The 20,203-nt window shown below is 47.2% G+C and overlaps 1 protein-coding gene and 6 non-coding genes across 7 annotated transcripts in view; 3 read left to right on the top strand and 4 right to left on the bottom strand.

Annotated features, from left to right (window-relative positions):
- LOC119094404 (kelch domain-containing protein 2) overlaps window positions 1–20,203 on the bottom strand; it is a 101,036-nt gene that overhangs the window by 43,008 nt on the left and 37,825 nt on the right. The gene's annotated exons all lie outside the window — the stretch shown is intronic.
- Window positions 774–845, bottom strand: TRNAD-GUC (transfer RNA aspartic acid (anticodon GUC)). Its single transcript has one exon. It is a non-coding gene; the product is annotated as a tRNA-Asp (tRNA).
- TRNAD-GUC (transfer RNA aspartic acid (anticodon GUC)) lies at window positions 7,426–7,497 on the top strand. The gene has a single exon. It is a non-coding gene; the product is annotated as a tRNA-Asp (tRNA).
- Window positions 9,575–9,646, bottom strand: TRNAD-GUC (transfer RNA aspartic acid (anticodon GUC)). The gene has a single exon. It is a non-coding gene; the product is annotated as a tRNA-Asp (tRNA).
- TRNAD-GUC (transfer RNA aspartic acid (anticodon GUC)) lies at window positions 15,091–15,162 on the top strand. Its single transcript has one exon. It is a non-coding gene; the product is annotated as a tRNA-Asp (tRNA).
- TRNAD-GUC (transfer RNA aspartic acid (anticodon GUC)) lies at window positions 16,339–16,410 on the top strand. The gene has a single exon. It is a non-coding gene; the product is annotated as a tRNA-Asp (tRNA).
- TRNAD-GUC (transfer RNA aspartic acid (anticodon GUC)) lies at window positions 20,082–20,153 on the bottom strand. Its single transcript has one exon. It is a non-coding gene; the product is annotated as a tRNA-Asp (tRNA).

The raw sequence follows: 20,203 nt of genomic DNA on the forward strand, positions 1-20,203 counted from the left end.
CCACATAAGTTTTGCAGAAGACATCACAACTGGTGTCAGCTTTCAGGTCTCAGCTTTGTCGTGAAGCACTGATGTCACACATAATGGTTTGTAGTAGATGTGATGTCATGTATCATCAACTAACGTAACAGAAATTACGAGTGCCTAGATTTTTTGCAGCATACATTTCGTCGTGTAGCACTCATGTGTATGAGTTTTTGCAGCAAAAGAAATGTCGCGTATAAGTACGAGCTACATAAGCCTAAGCTGCAGAAGTAATGACGGGATGTCGTGTGGGCAGTGCTGCAGTAGACACAATGACGCCTGGAAGTGAAGAATGCATACGTTTTTGCTGTAGAAGTAATGACGTTCATGTGCTTTTACAGCATACGCATTGTCGTGAAGCACTCATGTTGCGTATGAGGTCTTGCAGTCGAAGTAATATCGCATCAGTAAAGTAAAATATAGTAAGGTTAGGTATAAGTAAAGGCTATATACCTATCTGAAGTAGAAAAAATGACGGGCACATGCTTTTGAAGCGTAAGTTTTTAACATAACAATTATGCCATTTACAAACATATTTCAAACAAACGATGTCCCGTACAGTTATGGAACATAGACGTTTTCGGTCGAAGTAATGACATCAAGTGAAGCGAAGTGACATGAAGTGGACATCTGTTGGTAAGAGTTTTTGCCGTGGCGCTTATGTGACACCGGGGTAGACCGAGGTATGTGCGCGGTCCTTGCTCGATGGCGACGGATGAACGCGTCTCGGGAAGCGACTGCTCAAAATCCTCCCCGTCGGGGAATCGAACCCCGGTCTCCCGCGTGACAGGCGGGGATACTCACCACTATACTAACGAGGAGTGACATGTACCCAACCTTCCCTACAACCAGTGTGGTAGAATTGCCGATTTTGAGTGTAATTCCTCCTCATAGATATAGCTCCCGAAAGGCAGTAAGAAGGCATGATGCCGAAATCTCAACCTAACTATATCTCGATTCTCCTGTTTTTTTTCCGAGGAATTAGGCTACTACTACTACTACTACTACTGTCTTAAAAGCCCGATTCCCCACCGCAGTGTTCTAAAAATCCAGGCCGCGTTATTTGAGCGGCAGCGGCAGCACATTTCATCCCGCAATATAAGACTGGTCTACATCTTATACGCATTTACGCATACCCCTGGATTGTCCCCTCTACATGCCATGTCGCATATGGTGCTATTTACAGGTGTCCGGCAATGGCTAATTTGACGGGCGCTGTAGTTTTACAATGGGAATGGAAGGTCTGTGTGGGGTGAAGAGCAGTCTTGCCTTGGAAGCTGTTTAAGCCTCTGTTTTTTTCCTACGCCGCTGCTGATAAAAGCAGTTTAATTGCTGTTTGATTTTGGCTTGGTCCTATTGCGCATGGTACCAGCAATGGTTCCAAATAAGGATGCCGCGCGCATCATAATTTTTCCCGTAATGAAAGCTATGACAGCCCGCTCATTGCCTGTTCGGCTCAACTACTGACGGCATGATCGCTTGGACGAGTCCACTGCGCACATTGGGGAAATGTTGGAGGCATAATTTCACCGGCTTTCGACCCTTTGACGCCTCCCTTCGTCGGCGAGGAGCCATTAACGACGCCTGTCCTTTTGGCGCCAGGATCTAAGGCTCTCAGCGTGATTGGCCTCAAGCACTAACAAGCTGGCTTTTGCCAATATTTCTGATCAAATACCCTTGAAAGTCATGTGCCTTCATAATTTTGCGATTTATCGACATTTGCCTGTCAAAATACGTCATGCAGAGGTTATTTGGTTCGTGAAAGACAGTACCATTAGCTTTAAAACTGAATCGTCCACAATGAAATGAAATTGCCGCGAGGAGCTCAGTGTCTTCTCACACTCTGTCAGCTAGCCAATCACTTATGACGCCGCCATCTGACAGCCATGACCTTGGCATCACTATCCCGCCTTTCAGTGCTATGCCACTGGTTTGATAGCCCGATCCTCTCACCGTGGTGCTCTGAAAACTCTGGCCGCGTTATATGAGCAGCAACAGCGACAGCAGCACATTTCACCATGCAGTGTTATACTGGTCTGCGCCTTACACCCATCTGGGCGCACAACTGGATTATCCTGTCATGTCGTTTATTGTATAGTTTGCTAGCGTCCGGCAATGACTGAAGTGCGTTGTCGTTTCACAACGAGAATGAACATTCAACGCGTTGCGAAAAGCAGTCTTACCTTGGGAGCTGGTGTGGCTCCGCCATCGACCAAAGCTGTTGTATCGCTCTTCGCGATAGTTTGGTTTCATTGAGCGTGGTAATATTGATGACAACAAATAAGGATGCAAACAACCACGACACGTCTTCCTCAGTTATTGACATCGTTTCAGAGACTACGGTGGTCTGGTCGATTGTGGGTATGGTTTTGCGCACATAATTCCTCGTTAGTATAGTGGTGAGTATCCCCGCCTGTTACGCGGGAGACCGGGGTTCGATTCCCCGCATGTCACGCAGTTTTGTACGGGAGTGACTGTGTCACCTCTTTGGTAAGTATCCCCGCATGTCACGAAGGAGACCGGGGTTTGGTTTCCCGAACGGGCGGGTTTGTTTGTTTGTCGTATTGTCCTTTCTGATTTCGAGGTGGATGGGTTGCGTATGTCTTCTGGTCCGGGCTGTGTCGAGCTCCTGCGGTTATTGGTGTATGATCGGAAGTCGCCGGCGTTACGAATGTTTGTGTCTCAAACCCGCTGGAGTTCATTCTGGCTTGATGGACGAGAAAATATGGATTAAATATGTGCTTTAAGCCTAACGAATGCAGAACACGTTAAACATTCATCCTTACGCTATGTCTTCGACTTCTCACAAGACAAACCTTCGTCACAAACCGAGTATTTTTCACAACACGGGTGTTTCGGTCTGTTTTGTGAGAGATTAAAGGCAAAGCGTAAGTGTGAGTGTTTTATGCGTTCCAAATTGAGTGGACTTCTAGGCAGATTTTCGGTGCATTTTATCATTGAAGAAAAAACGAATTCTCACACTTTTGGAATAGGCCCGGACAATTTTATAACTCCATTGATGGTTCACTCATCCCAAAACAGCACGCATTCGTAACGCCGACGACTTCTAAGCGTGCAGAAGCGACTGCAGGGACCTTATACAATAGGGACTAGAAGTCATCCGCAAGCCACTGTCCTCAAAACGAGGACGAACGCTACAATGTACATCTACATTGAGTGGATGCGCCCGTCCTACCTTCACAAAAGCCTACCCACCGAGGAATCGAACCCCGGGATCCCGTGCAACAGGCCGGGGATACTCGCCACTAAATAAACGAAGAGCAGCATGCGACCAACTGTATCCGCAATTGACCGGATTGCCGTAGTCACTAAAACAATGAAGATGCTCGAAGCAAACGCGAAACGTTGTACGGCATAGGTCATTATTTTTCCAGTATTTCGAAGCTACGCGACACCGCTCATTGGCTGTACTGTTCAACCTATGACGTCATGATCGGTGTGGATGAGTCCATTTCGCACAGAATGGGGAATTTTGGAGGCGGCGTCGCAACATGTTCATTTGGCGTCGGGGATCTTAAGACTCTCAGCGCACCCTCCCCCCAACAATAACAAGCTCGCTCATGCCATAATTTCTAGTCATGTACCCTTTTGTATTAAGCATCCTCGTTAACAACACTTCGGAAGAAATAGGTGATGCATAAGTTGATAAACATCTGGTTGACGACCTGCCACTACCCGACTTTAGTCTTTCAGGGTCTGCAATGAAGGCCGGCATGGTATTGTAATGCTAGGTGTGCCAACACTCGCATTTTAAAGTGTTCCATGTTCTGGCAGTGGTGGTTGCATCAAACCTCTCTAGAACGGTCCGGTTTAAGTCACGATATCCAAGCACGAGTCTACACTTTTGGTAGGACCTCAACATGCATGTATGTATGCATGTCAATGAGTGAGATCTCACAGCTACCTAGCCTTGGAATAAATAATGACGCTCGTGGCGACTGAAACGGATGAATGCACGTGCATGGCAGGTGCACGGTTCATCTAGATAGGGATGGTGTTGGTTACAGGGGCTGTGGGCCGTTTTTCTCAGCACGACGCTCTTGAACATAATTCGAACAATGGCGTTTGCCTGAGACATGAAAACTGAGTAATTTTGCATGGCTTCCAACAGCTACAAAAGTTCATACCATTTTTTGAAACACTTAGTTTTTCGACACGTTTCACCACTTCATAAGTTTATATCACGTAACATGATCATTATAACTATACTACCGCCGTCAGTTATTACGGAGTCCCGATAAGAAATAAATGATGTTGGACTTAGCCATGTACGCGTCAAAGCCCCAATTTTTTTTCTTTTCGTTGCCTGGGACACAAAGCAGGGTTTTATGATACATTCCCCTGCTCTACCACCAGAGCAAGGAAACGACTTAGACAGTGAATTTGCTCTCAATCCATGTTATGAAAGGTGTACCTGTCCAAGCGATCATGCCGTCAGTGGTTGAGCCCCACAGCCAATGAGCGAGATCTTATAGCTTTCTGGTACGGGGAAAATGATGACGCGTGCGACATCGTTATTTGGAACTCTTGATGTCACCATGCACAATGGGACCAAGTCAAAATCAAACAGCGATAAAACTGCTTTGGCTAACAGCAGAGGTTAAACAGATCCCAAGGGACGACTGCTTTTCACACCACGTACAACCTTCATTCCCATTGTGAAACCGCAGCACCTGTTCAACCAAGCACTGTCGGACGCCTCCAAGATGCATTGCATACGACATAGCATGATGACAGCATAATCCAGATGTACGCCCAGATGCGTGTAAGGCGCAGACTATTCTTTAGACACCGCTGTGTGAAATGTGCTGCTGCTGATACAACGCGGCCAGGGTTGTCAGGACACCGCTGTGAGAGGATCGGGCTATCAAACCAGTGACGTAGAAAGGCGGGACAGTAATGCCAAGGTCAGAGTTGTCAGACCACGGTGACGTGAGTGACTGACTAGCTGATGGGCAGGGAGACATTTGGAGCGACATCGAATCATTTGACAGAGTGTGACAAGAGTTGACAGAGAGGTTTGACAGAGTGCGGTGGGAGAAGCAGCGATATCCTCATTTGTCGTGGTGGCGAGATATCTGTGGCACATTTTCAGGGAATCGGTTGTAAAGACAACACCTGTTCGTTGTTAGTAAGTTTGGTAACTAGAAGTAGTAGTAGTACGTAAATAGCGAGCAAGCGTGCTCCCTCCTTAGTATAGTGGTGAGTATCCCCGCCTGTCACGCGGGAGACCGGGGTTCGATTCCCCGACGGGGAGGCTTTTGAGCAGTCGCTTCCCGGGATGCGACCATCGGTCACGATCGAACGTGAACCCCCCTCGGTCTACCTCGGTGTCACATCAGTACCACGGCAAAAGACTCCTTCCATCAGGTGTCCACTTAACGTGGTATGATATTGAGAACATCTATAGTATATACTCTCACGCGACATTACATCTGAACAAATACTTTCAAACCATCTGTGTGTTACACAACAGTGTATGCTTCAAAAGCATGTACCCGCCGTTATTTCTACTCTAAAAACGTCTGCAGCCTTTACTGCATTTTACTGATGCGACATTACTTCTACTGCAAAACGAACTCAATGTAATAAATACATTATCTTGCTGTATCGACACATGACATGCCATGCATGACGTCGACGGACAACCTAACTAGATTCTTGTTGTCGGTGTCTCTGATAATACACGTTAAACTGCGTATACAGACCATTGATCCCGATCAGTGACATCCTTACTTACAACGAGCCGGACTAACGCGGTCATCCAATCAAAGAAGATGCTCGAAGAACATATGATGCCGGTCCGCCGGTTCGCTGTACGGGGAGGATTTTGTACATGTAGATCAGGTTCGAAGGGCCTTTTCGTGGTCAAAAGGTCGATGGTGTATACGAGAAAGCATTCGCTGTTCGTGGTCTTAGCGAGGACCGGAATCATCCCAACCTTACTAGCACCGAACGGAGTGCTGCAGTCACGCGATTAACTTAGATGCTCGAGGAAAAGATGGCAAACGATACGAACAGCGATAAAACTGCTTTGGCTAACAGCAGAGGTGAAAAAGATCCCAAGGCACGACTGCTTTTCACACCACATACAACCTTCATTCCCATTGTGAAACCACAGCGCCTGTTCAATCAAGCATTGCCGGACGCCTCCAAGATGCATTGCATACGACATAGCATGATGACAGCATAATCCAGATGTACGCCCAGATGCGTGTCAGGCGCAGACTATTCTTTAGACACCGCTGTGTGAAATGTGCTGCTGCTGATACAACGCGGCCAGGGTTGTCAGGGCACCGCTGTGAGAGGATCGGGTTATCAAATCACTGACGTAGAAAGGCGGGACAGTAATGCCAAGGTCAGAGCTGTCAGATCACGGTGACGTGAGTGACTGACTAGCTGATGGGCAGGGAGAAATTTGGAGCGACATCGAATCATTTGACATAGTGTGACAAGAGTTGACAGAGAGGTTTGACAGAGTGCGGTGGGAAAAGCAACGATAGCCGCATTTGTCGTGGTGGCGAGATAGCTGTCGCGCATTTTCAGGGACTCGGTGTAAAGATGATACCTGTTCGTTGTTAGTAAGTTTGGTGACTAGAAGTAGTAAGTACGTAAATATCAAGTGAGTTTGCTCCTCGTTAGTATAGTGGTGAGTGTCCCCCGCCTGTCACGCGGGAGACTGGGGTTCGATTCCCCGACGGGAAGGATTTTGTGACGGCAGAGAGGGTTAATTCTCTGGAGGGCCCGTGTCTATAGTTTAATGACATATGCTGAGGGGTGACATTAGTCGCCAAGGCAAGGCAAGCTCGAATGGCATTCGCGGTTGTTGTTGTTGAAGCATGTCCAGTTTGTTGTTGTTGAACACTTTACTGCTGTGTTCGACCGTCTGGCGAGTTCCGCCTTTCAGTCCTTTACTGGTGGAACAGCCGTTCGTCACGCCACGGTGTTCTGAAAACTATTGTGGCCCGCGTTATATGAGTACCAACACCAGATATTTTCCCTCCGTGATGTCTATCTAACATGGCCTTCGCCGTATCTGCACCTTGACGTACTCCTGAATCACCTCACCATGTAGTATATGGTGCAAGCGTCCGGTAATGACTAGTTGAAAAGGCGGCTGCGTTTTTCATCGTGAATGTATTGTCTGCGTGATGCGGAAGACAAACTCACCTTGGGAGCTGTTTAACCTCTGCTGTTGAATGAAACAGGTTTGCTGCCGTTTGATTTTGGCTGAGGCCCGTTGGGCATGTTAACGTTGGTGGTTCCAAATAAGGATGGCACCGAATCATATCCCGTTTGTCACATTTTTCTGGTGCGTCATCGTTGGCTGAGCGACTACGGCAGCCCGGTCAGTCGCAAGGAAGGCTGGACCTACGTCACTCCTCGTTAGTATAGTGGTGAGTATCCCCGCCTGTCACGCGGGAGACCGGGGTTCGATTCCCCGACGGGGAGGGTTTTGAGCAGTCGCCTCCAGAGACGCGGTCACCGGTTGCGATCGTACGCGGACCGTGAACCTGTGTCTGCACCGGTGTCATATCAAAGCCTCGGCAAGAACTCCTGCCAACAGATGTGAACCTCAAGTGGCAGTACTTGTACGGAAAACATCTTAAGTATTTGCTTTTACGCGACATTACATCTTCGGAAAAAAATACTTATAAACCACTTGTGTGCTACACAACAAAATGCATGCTTCGAAAGCATGCGCCCGTCACTATTTCTACTCTAAAAGCGTATGCAGCCTTTACTCATACGCTACTCTACTTCATTTTACTGATGCGACATTACTTCTACTGCAAAGCGAACTCAATGTAATGAATACACTGTCTTTTTTATCCGCACCATAACCTTGAACGCAGTATTGCCCAGGCGCGGCACCCTCCCATTCTGCATTTTGTTCCTACTCCCATGCTAGGGGTCCACGCATTTTACACTCCGTGGCTAAGCACTGGCACTGGAAGTAATGCCGCCTACACGCTAAAACTGTACATTGTATACATTTCGAAGCAGAATTGATGACGGATATGACACTTGAAGTATTGGTTGTATTGTACCAATGTCGCGTGGAAGCATTCGCAGAGGAAATGCCGTCGCACATTAGTAATGACTACATAAGGTTTTGCGGTAAAAATGATAACGGGCATAATTTTCGTGGGGCATAAGGTTTATCGCGTAGCACTTCTATTGCGTGTGAGCAGCATTGGCAGTTGAAGTCATGCCGTCGCACTCTTGTCGGTGGGGTGTTTTGCTGCAGCACGAATGTCATGAAACCATGCGTTCCTTCCAACAAATATGTACTCAACGCGTCGTGAACCAACGCTTTGTGTGTTAATTGTATGATGGCTCACGATGTCGTATATAGATAAGACTTGCATATATATATATATATATATATATATATATATATATATATATATATATATATATATATATATATATCTATCTATATATATATATACATGTGTAAATATATATATATATATATATATATATATATATATACAACTTGATAAAACTAATATAGATATAACTTCTTTGCTCCCTCGCTCCTTCCGTTTATAGGTGCATGTGTTTTTCGTGCGGCTTCAGCCATGAGTAAAAGCGACTGGTACAAATGGTGAAACATGGCCTGTGTGGTAAAGCACAAATGTCGTCTACAAGTATTGGCAGCGTAAGTAACACCGCTTACAGCTAAGGGCCACATAAGTTTTGCCGAAGACATCACGACTGGCGTCAGCTTTCAGGTCTCAGCTTTGTCGTGAAGCACTGGTGTCACATATAACCGTTTGTAGTAGATGTAATGTCATGTATCAGCAACTGACGTAACAGAAATTGCGAGTGCCTAGATTTTTAGCAGCATGCGTTCTGCCGTGTAGCACTCATGTGTATGAGTTTTTGCAGCAAAAGTAATGTGGCGTATAAGTAAGGGCTACATAAGCCTAAGCTGTAGAAATAATGACGGGATGTCGTGTAGGCATTATCGCAGTAGACACAATGACGCCTAGAAGTGAAGAATGCATACGTTTTTGCTGTAGAAGTAATGACGGTTATGTGCTTTTACAGTATACGCATTGTCGTGAAGCACTCATGTTGCGTATGAGGTCTTGCACTCGAAGTAATGTCTCATCAGTAAAGTAAAATATAGTAAGGTAAGTTATAAATAAAGGCTATATACCTATCTGAACAAATTATGACGGGCACATGCTTTTGAAGCATATGTCTTTTGACGTAACAATTGTGCCATTTGCAATTGTGCCATGGGTTGTCAGCTCTACATGTCATATCGGATATGGTGCTTTTTACAGGTGTCCGGCAATGGCTAAAGTAAACCATGTCGCGTACAATTCAGGAGTATAGCCGTTTTCAGTAGAAGTAGTGGCACATGATGTGGACATCTGTTGGTAAGAGTTTTTGCTGTGGCACTGATGTGACGCAGGGGAAGACCGAGGTATGTTCGCGGTCCTTGCTTGATCGCGACGGATGAACGCTCTAACGACGGATGAACGCGTCTCGGAAGCGACTGCTCAAAATCCTCCCCGTCGGGGAATCGAACCCCGGTCTCCCGCGTGACAGGCGGGGATACTCACCACTATACTAACGAGGAGTGGTATGTACGTAACCTTCCCTACAACTGACCGCGCTGCCGTAGTCACTCAACCAACGATGACGCACCAGAAAAATGTGACAAACTGGACCTGCTTTGGTGCCATCCTTATTTGGAACCATCCATCTCAACATGCCCAACGGGCCTCAGCCAAAATCAAACAGCAGCAAAGCTGTTTGATTCAGCAGCAGAGGTTAAACAGCTCATAAGGCGAGTTCGCTTTCCGCAACACGTAGACACAACATTCACGATTAAAAACGCAGCCGCCTTTTCAACTAGTCGCTTGCTTGCCGGACGCTTGCAAAATATACTACATGCTGAGGCAGTTCAGGAGTACGTCAGGGTGCGCACAAGGAGAAGGCCAGAGGAGCTGGACATCAGGGGATGAAATATCGGGCCTTGCGGATTAACGTCACCTCCGAACAGACGTGACCCAACCACGGGTGTAGACACTCCTGAGAATGGACCTTTTCTACAGGCACAAAACCCTTCCCGTCGAGGAATCGAACGCCGGTCTCCCGTGACAGGCGGGGGCACTCACCACTATACTAATGAGGACCGGAATCATCTCATCCTAACTAGCACCGAACCGGACTGCCGCAGTCACGCAATCAACAAAGATGCTCAAGGAAACTGTGACAAACCGGACATGCTCTGCACATAGTCTAGCGACGGGACGAGACAGACATCGCCGTGCAGGGAGGATCTGGTACAGGCAAAACGAGTTCGAACGGGTAGAATGTTGGAGCTGCTCCCTGTGGAGGGTAGATCGGATTGAGCGATCCAGGTGTTATCTTTAGACCGAGTTCCTGTAAATGTTAGACGGAAACCCTATCACCACCTTAAGTGACTGTATGGTTGTTTTTCCGACCACATTCTGCCGAACCTCTCCGTCAACTCTTCCCACACGATGTCAAATTATTCGATGTTGCTCCGAATTTCTCCTTGTTCATCTGATAGTTGGTCACTGACCTCGCCGTGGTCTGACAGGTCTGACCTTGGCATTACTGCCCCGCATTTCAATGCTACGTCGCTGTTTTAAAAGCCCGATTTCGCAAGTTGTTCAGTGCATTAGCGAAGAACGTTAGTCACGCAGATAAGACAGTAGTATTAGCCTATTCCTCAGAAAAAACCAGGAGAATGGGGATATAGTCTTCGAAAGGCAGTAGAGAGGCATGTTGCCAAAATATCAACCTAACTATATATCCATTCTCATGTTTTTTCCGAAGAAAAGGGCTAATACTACTGTCTTAAAAGCCCGATTCCCTACCGCGGTGGTCTGAAAATTCAGGCTGCGTTAGGTGAGCAGCAGCAGCAGCAGCACATTTTATCCCGCGTTGTAAGACCGGTCTGCATCTTACACGTATTTACGCATACGCCTGGGTTGTCAGCTCTACATGTCATATCGGATATGGTGTTTTTTACAGGTGTTCGGCAATGGCTAATTTGACGGACGCTGTAGTTTTACAATGGGAATGAAAGACTTCCGTGGGGCGAAAAGAAGTCTTGCCTTGGAAGCCATTTAACCCCTGCGTTTTTTTCTGTGCCGCTGCTGATCACAGCAGTTTAAATGCTGTTTGCTTTTGGCTTGGTCCTATTGCGCGTGGTAACATCAATGGTTCCAAATAACGATGCCGCGCGCGTCATCATTTTTCCCGTGAAGAACCTATGAGAGATCGTTCATTGGTTGTACGGCTCAATCACGATGATCGCGGCATGATCGCTTGGACGAGTCCACTACGCACATTGGGGAAATGCTGGAGGCATAATTTCACCGGCGTTTGGCCCTTTGACGTCTCCCCTCGTCGGCGGGGAGCCATCAACGGCATTCTCATTTAGCGTCGGGATCTAACACTAACAGCGTGCCTGGCCTCAAACAGTAACACGTTGGCTTGTAGCAAAATTTCTGGGCAAATACCCTTGAAAGTCGTGTGCCTTCACAATTATGCGATTTATCAACATTGCCTGTGAAAATAGGTCATGCAGGGGTTGCTTGGTTCGTGACATGAAAATGCCCCAGGCTTAAAACGGAAATGTCCGCAATTCAATGAAATTTCCGCAATGAACTCAGTGTTTTCTCACACTCTGCCAGCTATTCAGTCACTCACGTCACCGTGGTCTGACATCCCTGACCTTGGCATTACTTCCCCGCCTTTCTACGTCACTGGTTTGATAGCCCGATCCTCTCACCACGGTAACCTGAACACCCTGACCGCGCTATATGAGCGGCAGCGGCACATTTCTCCCTGCGGTGTTATATTGGTCTGCGCCTTACACGCATCTGGGCGTACACCTGGATTATCCTGTCATGTCGTATGCTGTATATTTTGACAGCGTCCGGCAATGACTGATTGAAAGCGCGCCGTTGTTTCACAACGAGAATGAACGTTCTACGTGTTGCGAAAAGTAGTTTTGTCTTGGGGCTGATTTGCATCCACTCTTGGCCAAAGCTGTTGTATCGCTGCTCGACCTTAGCTCGGTTTCAATGAGCGTGGTTATATCGATGACAATAAATAAGGTGCCGCACAACTACGACACATCTTCCTCGAGCATTGACATCGTTTCATTGACTACTGTGGTGCGGTCGATTGTGGGTATGGTTTAGTGCACAACACTCCTCATTAGTGTAGTGGTGAGTATCCCCGCCTGTCACGCGGGAATTTTTATTGGGAAAGTTTGGAGGCGGCGTCGCAACATTTTCATTTTGCGGCGGGGGTCTTAAGACTCTCAGCGTACCCTCCCTCCAACAATAACAAGCCCGCTCATGCAATAATTTCTAGCCAAGTATCCTTGTGTATTATGCATCTTCGCAATTTTGCGATTTAGCTACATTTCGCAAGAAATAAGTGATGAATAGGTTGATAAACATCTGGTTGGCGACCTGCCACTAGCCGGCTTTAGTCTTCAAACGTCTGCAATGAAGACCGGCAGAGTATTGTAATGCTCCGTGCGCCAAAGATCGCATTTTCAAGTGTTCCATGTTCTGCCGATGGTGGTTGCATTAAACCTATCCAGAACGGTGCGGTTTAAGTCACGATATCCAAGCACGAGTCCACACTTTTGGTAGCACCTTAACATGTATGCTTATGTGCACGCCCATGATTTAGCTCTAACATCTACCTAATATTGGGAAAAGGTAATGACGTTCGCGGCGACTGCAGGCAGATCGATGCACAAGTAGAGCAGGTGCACGGCTCGCCTAGATAGGGCTGGTGCTGGTCATGGGCCTATGGCCTGTGGGACAGGGCCCGTGGATCAAGTGGGATTCGTTTATGTTTCTCTGTGGACAAGTTGGCGATTTATGCAGCGTCTTCGAGATGAGCTTCTCCGTGTGTGCGCGGCCAGAGCCATGCGCAGGACTTTAGACCCATCCTCCTCGTCAGGGTGCTTTGTAGCTGTTTTTTCTCACCACGACGCTCTTGCATATAATTCGGACAATTGCTCTCGTCTCGCGCATTAGTAGTCATTTGCACAAGGTTTCCGTCAGCTAACTGCACCACCGCCGTCATTTGCTGCGGAGTTCTGAGAAGAAATGGATGACGTTTGGTTAAGTCATGTATGCCTCACAGTCCGAGTTATTTTCTTACCATTTCTGGGACTCAAAGCACGGTTTTATGATAGAGTCCAGTGTTCAACCAACTGGGCAAGGAAAGGACTTACACCCTCAATTTGCTCTCAAACAGCGTTATGCAAGGCGCGATGACGCAACGAAACAAGACGAATTGAGGAGAATATTTACTAAATAAGTTGTGTGGCCAAGTGTAGTATCCACCTTAAAGTATGCTGGTTGACATACGTAACCTTATTCGTCATATATGATGCTTCAGTATCTTCAAACATGGAACATTCCCTTTAGGCCGCAACGTTGGAGGTGGGTTAGAAGCAACCGCCATCACTTCAAAATTACGTAAGTTGTTCGTAAGGTGCATTAGCGAGGAACATTACTCACACAGATTAGACAGTAGTATTAGCTTCATTTCTCGCATAAAAACAATAAGAATGGAGATATTGTTGGGTTATCTTCAAACATGGAGCATTTCCTTTTAAACAAACTATATCTCCATTCTCCTGGTTTTTATCCGACGAATGAGGCTAATACTACTGTCTTACCAACCCCTATCGGCATGAACATGTACTTGTCAACACGGCAAGCGTTGGCGCATTGGCAAATCGCAATATCCCCCCGGATTTTCTTTGCGGACATTTCAACTGTAAAGTTCGGATACTGTCAGGTCACCAACCATGTAACCTCTGCGTGACCTATGTTTACCAGAAATGCTGATGAATTGCAAGACTACGAGGCCACATGAGGCTCAACGGCATTTCATTAGAAATCATCGCACAGGCAAGCTTGTTATTGTTTGAGGCCAAGCACGCTGAGAGTCTTGGATCCCGACGTCAAATGACAGCGCCGTCGATGGCTTCCCGCCGACGAAGGGAGTCGTCAAAGGGCCGAAAGCCGGTGAAATTACGCCTCCAAACTTTCTCCAGTATGCGCAGTGGACTCGTCCAGGCGATCATGCCGTCAGTGCAGTGGTTTAGCTGTACAGACAATGAGCGAGCTCTCATAGCTTCCTTGTACGGGAACAAAATAACGACGCGTGCGAATTCGTATTTGGAGCCACTAATGTTACCATGCCCAATAGGACCAATCCAGAATCAAACGGCGATTCTAATGCTTTGGTAAACAGAAGACTTAAACAGCTCCCAAGACAAGAACGCTTTTCACACCAGGGAAACCTTTCATTCCTAATGTAAAATGATGGCACTTGTTAAATAAGTCATTGCCGGACACCTGTAAAATACACCATATGCGACATAGCATGTGGACGGGATAATCCAGGTGTATGTGCAAATGCGTGTAAGGCTCAGACCAGTCTTGCACCGCAGGGTGAAAAGTGCTGCCGCTGCTGCTGCTCATATAACGCGGTCAGGGTTTTCGGGGTGCCGTGGTGAGAGGATCAGGCTACCAAACCAGTGACGTAGAAAGGCGGGTCAGTAATGCCAAGGTCAGAGCTGTCAGACCACGGTGACGTGAGTGACTGGCTAGCTGATGGACAGGGAAAAATTTGGAGCGACATCGAATCATTTGACGATGTGATAAGAGTTGACATAGACGTTTGGCAGAGTGTGGTGAGAGAAGCAACGATATGCTTACTAAAAGTGGTGGTGGTGTTTCTGCCGCACATTTTCAGGAACTCGGCTCAAAAGATAGCGCGTAGATCGTCCAATCCGACATACCCTTAACGGGGAGCAGCTCATTCTACTAGTTCGAACTCGTTTTACCAGTACCAAATCCTCTCTGCACAGCGAACCGGCGATGTCTAGTTTGCCCCGCCGCTAGGCCATGCCCAGAGGATTTCCGGTTTGTCACATTTTCCTTGAGTAGCTTTGTTAATTTCGGCAGTCCGGCTTGCTGCTGGTAAGGCTGCATTGGCGTCCGCTCCTCGTTAGTATAGTGGTGAGTATCCCCGCCTGTCACGCGGGAGACCGGGGTTCGATTCCCCGACGGGGAGGCTTTTGTTAAGGTAGAAAAGGTTCATTCTCTCGAGTGGCTGTGTCTGTGGTTGAGTCTGCACGTCTGCTAGAAAGTGACGTTAACCGGCATCATACCGCAAGCTCGAATGACATTTGCGATTACTGTAGGTCTTCTGTCGTGGTAGACTGTATGGCGAGCCCGCCTCTTAGTCCTTTACTGGTGGAACAGCCGTTAATCACGCCACGTTGTTATGAAAACTATTGTCGCTCGCGTTATATGAGCACCAACAACATACATTTTCACCCCGTGATGTCTAGGCTACCGTGGCTACATGGCCTCACAATGTAGTATATTTTGCAAGCGTCCGGCAATGACTAGTTGAAAAGTCGGCGGCGGTTTTCATCGTGAAGGTACTGCCTACGTGGTGCAAGAAGCAAACTCGCCTTAAGAGTTGTTAAGCCTCTGCTGTTGAACGGAACAGCTTTTCTGCTGTTTGATTTTGGCTGAGGCCCATTGAGCATGTTAAGATTGATGGTTCCAAAGAAGTTCGGACGAGACTGTCACCCACCGCGACTGCGTATGCTTGCATCGCGCCATTTACGTGCCTGATGGCCACGGGCTGTCAGTAATCTGATCCGGCGCCGATCTGAAGTATCTCAGCGGCACACCAGAGCCACCGATGACGAAACTGTACTGCAGACGAGCGCTGTAAAACACCCTCGCTTAGAGTGCATGAAAAGGACATTTCCCTGTCGGGCCGCAGCGGCGTGGAATCGCCTCCCTGCTGCCACGCGCCAGTGCAAGCACTTAAGTGACTTCAAGGGCAAGGCATTGTCTGTCATCAGAGAATCTACCTAAATTGACCAATTGGTCATGACGTGCAGGTGCTGATTGAATCACAAGTTGTTCATGTTTTACAACATCGTATGTGTATTGCTGGCGTTGGGCCTCATTTGCATGTGTTGCATGTTCTGTGTTGATTTATGCCGTACGTACTGACACGGCGTTAGAATGGAACAGCGAGTGGAGCGAGCGAAAAAATCGAGCGAGTGGAATAGCCAATCGCTGGATTTCGCCAAGCTTCACATAGTATAACAATAATAACAAGGATGGCACCGAAGAATGTCCAGTTTGTCACAGTTTCCTGGTGCATCGTCCTTGGTTGTGATTACAGCAGCCCGGGCAGTTGTAGGGAAGGCTGGGAATCTATCAATCCTCGTTAGTATAGTGGTGAGTATCCCCGCCTGTCACGCGGGAGACCGGGGTTCGATTCCCCGACGGGGAGGGTTTTGAGCAGTCGCTTCCCGAGACTCATAAGTGAAGACTCACAAAAACCACATACACATAAATACGGAAGGAGCAAACGCGTGGGAGTACTTTGACGGGCAAAAGACTAAATGTGTCCACTCCATGGTGTTGATACATAAGTGCTGCTACAAATATTGGCGATCGATACACGTGGGAGTACTTTGACGGGCAAAAGACTAAATGTGTCCACTCCATGGTGTTCATACATAGTGCTGCTACAAATATTGCGATCGATACACCCACATCGGCAATAGTTCAACGCAAAGGCTCTTCTAATAAAAAAGTCTGATCTAGTGTAATAGCGCTGCAAAAAGTTTTGGGCAAGCAGGGAAAACGATCAAACCTGTCCCAAAATGCATAAAACGAGACTTGCTCCGAATGTGACGCTGTTAACTTACCACCATACACGAGGTGAAGAGTGAGCATCTGGCTGAATATGAATCTGTACCTCTGGTTAAGTATTCACTAAAACGCTTCATTTCTTCTTCTGCAACAACTGACATGAAGCTTTAGTGTTTTCGCGACGGAAACTATTGCTTTCTTTAAAAACCTCAAAGTCGTCATGAAAATTCTGCATTCGTCATTTTCTACAGCCTTTACTCAAACGCCAAGCACGACAAATCAACAAATAAACTCGTCGTAATGAGTACACCGCTTTTGTGTAACGGCACCGCAAACTTATAAATGTAGAATTTCCCAGGAGTGGCTCCCTCCCTCCCTCCTCCTGAAAAATTGTTCCTACACTCATCCTAGGTGTCCACGCATTTTGTGCTCCACTGCTGAGTTCGGCACAAGAAGTAACGTCGCGAATATCTAGATATTTATACGCTTTGCAGCAGAAGTAAGCGCGGGATATGGCTCTTTAAACAAACAAAAAAGGCGTGTAGCACTTCTGTCGCGTTTAAGCATTTCCAGTGGAAACACGTAGTCTATAAGTAATAATTCCATAAGGCTTTGCGGTAGAAGCAATGGCCGGGATGAGTCTGTTGGTCATAAGTATTACCGCGCAATACTAATGTCGTGTTTGAACATTGGCGGCTAAAGTAATACAGTAGCACAATTGTCGGTGGGCTTCTTGCTGTGCCACAAATGTCGTGGAACCGTCTGCTGCTCCCAACAAATATGTACTCAATGCGGTGTCATCCAAGGCTCTATGTGTCAATTTCATGTTGAATCACGATCACAACAGCATTTACCCTGCCGAAAAATAATCTTCATGCTTCAATACTATGGCTATGTCTGTGACTTAACTCAAGATCGAATGTATGGTGAGCACCATACCGCGGCACTTTCATTATGAAAGCATTTTAGCCCATATGAACAGGATCAAAGACCAAGAGTGAGCTTAAATATTTCAAATACTCCAAATCGGTCAAGCTCCAAAGCAGTTTTTGAAATATTATTTTTGGCTCGCTGAAGGAAGAACGTTTTAGAAAACGTGTCATACACATCCGAACTCTTTCACAATCCCATTAACATTTCCCAATCCCAAAGCTGCACGAATTTGCAAACAGCGAATAGTTTTGAGCATACACGATCGACCTATCGAGCATGTCGCGCTACAAGCACGTCCGTCAAGACTCTGCATGACACCACGTAGAATAAAATCTTCTTGGCGCGCTGCGAATACACTCCCAGTCTTGGTTGCATGGAGTTCCATGCAGCCAAGGCTGTACGAATTCGCTGTTAGCGAATTCGTGCAGTTTTGAGAAGAGGTAACGTTGCGAGATTGAGAATGAGATTGTGAAAGAGTTTTGGCGTGTCCGGAACGTTCTCGAATTCGTTTTTCTTACCTAAGCAGAGAAGAAGAATCCAACAACGGTTTTGGAGCTTAACCAGCTCAGAACACATGAAATATTGAAACTTATGCCTTGCTTTCGGTCCTAGCAATGTGGCTCAAACGTTTCATTATGAAAGTACCGCGATATGGTGCCCACCACCCATTCGGCCTCTGTAAGGGCATATACTTGGCAGAAATATCGCAGCATGAATATTAGCTCTCAGAGTGGAAGTCATGTCATCGTGAGTCGTCATGCAATTAACACACAGAGCTTTCGTTAACGACGCGTTGAGCACTTGTTTGTTGGAAGGAACGGATGTTTCCATGACATTCGTGCGGCAGCAAAACACCCCACCCACATGAGTGTGACGACAGTGACCTCAGCTGCCAATGCTGCTCATGCACGATAGAGGGCTACGCGATAAAACTTATGCCCCGCAAGGCTTATGCTTGTTATTACTCCTTCTGAAAAACCTTATGCAGTTATTACTTGTGTGCGAGGGTGTCCTCGGCTGTAAGTAATTCCGCGTCACATTAGTGCGAAAGACCAGTTTTTTCTTCAAGAACCATATCCGTCATCAGTTTTGCTTAAGACGTTGTAAACCTTTAAGCAAAACTGATGACAAACCTTAACGTATGCGAGGCATTACTTCCAGTGTCAGTGCCTAGCCATTGAGTGTAAAATATGTGGACACCTAGGACAGGAGTAGGAACAAGTTGCAGAATAGGAGGGAGCCGCGCCTGGGCAAAACTGCATTTAAAGTTTATGGCGCCGCTACAAAAGTGTAGTGTTTTCCTTACAGTGAACTCGCTTTGCAGTAGAAGCAATGTCGCATCAGTAAAATAAAGTGAAATAGTGCATGAGTAAAGGCTGCATGCATTTTTAGAGTAGAAATGATGATGGGTGTACGCTTTTAAAACATGTAGTTTCTGGTGAAATAATAAAGAGAGAGAAATTGAGAAATTTTCTGGTGTCATAATAAAGACATACTGTTATGTTGGGCGGGCTCGATTTAATCTCTAGTAGACCAAAGGCGTGTAACCAAAATGGGGTATATTGATTACAGAAGCATATAGGCATGAAGTCATCCTGACTTCCTACATCGCTTAGACTATGTTTGATACGAGTGCACGGCGGCTATAATCCCCGGGAGAGGTAGCAGACTTCGGTAACCGCAACGGTCACTAAAGATGTGTCAACATTGTTATTCACAATGTTGATAAGGACACGCTGCCGTCGTGCATATCAACGACCGCGGAGGGTAGAAGAGCCGGAGTCGGAGTCAAAGAGAACGGAGGGAGAGGAGCCAGCTACGTCGTGGATATCAACGAGAGCTGAGGGTAGAAGGACCGGAGTGGCAGTCAAAGGGAGCGGAGAGAAAGGAGCCAGCTACGTCGTGGACATCAACGAGAGCCGGCTTACCTTCCCCGGCGCCGCCCGGACCACCACTGACCCACCGCCGACCCCGACCCCAGGCGTGACCTACTCCCCGGCCTGTGATTGGTCGGGTCACGTGACCACGTAGCTTCGGGAACAGACGCGAAAATAAAAGGTCTCCTTACAAAAAAAGGCAGCAGCCGCTGAGATTTGAACCCAACACGAAATGCAAACACGCTCACAACGCAGGCGCTCTAAGCCACTGCGCCACCAGGACGACGACCACGTTGGTAGGCTAGAAGGCAACTTATCACGTACACAACAATACTTCAATTGTTTTTCAGTAGAAGTAACGCCGCATGAAGCGGCATCTGACGGTAGCAGTTCTCGCCGTGGCACTGATGTGACACCGGAGCAGACCGAGGGAGGTTCACGGTCCGCGTACGATCTCAACCGGTGACCGCGTCTCGGGAAGCGACTGCTCAAAACCCTCCCCGTCGGGGAATCGAACCCCGGTCTCCCGCGCGACAGGCGGGGATACTCACCACTATACTAACGAGGAGTGATACAAATGTAACCTTCCCTACAGCTGACCAGGTTGCCGTAATCAGT

The sequence above is a fragment of the Pollicipes pollicipes genome, unplaced genomic scaffold (genome assembly GCF_011947565.3).
Source record: "Pollicipes pollicipes isolate AB1234 unplaced genomic scaffold, Ppol_2.1 Scaffold_4002;HRSCAF=4701_pilon_pilon_pilon, whole genome shotgun sequence".
NCBI classification, from domain to species: Eukaryota; Metazoa; Arthropoda; class Thecostraca; order Pollicipedomorpha; family Pollicipedidae; genus Pollicipes; species Pollicipes pollicipes.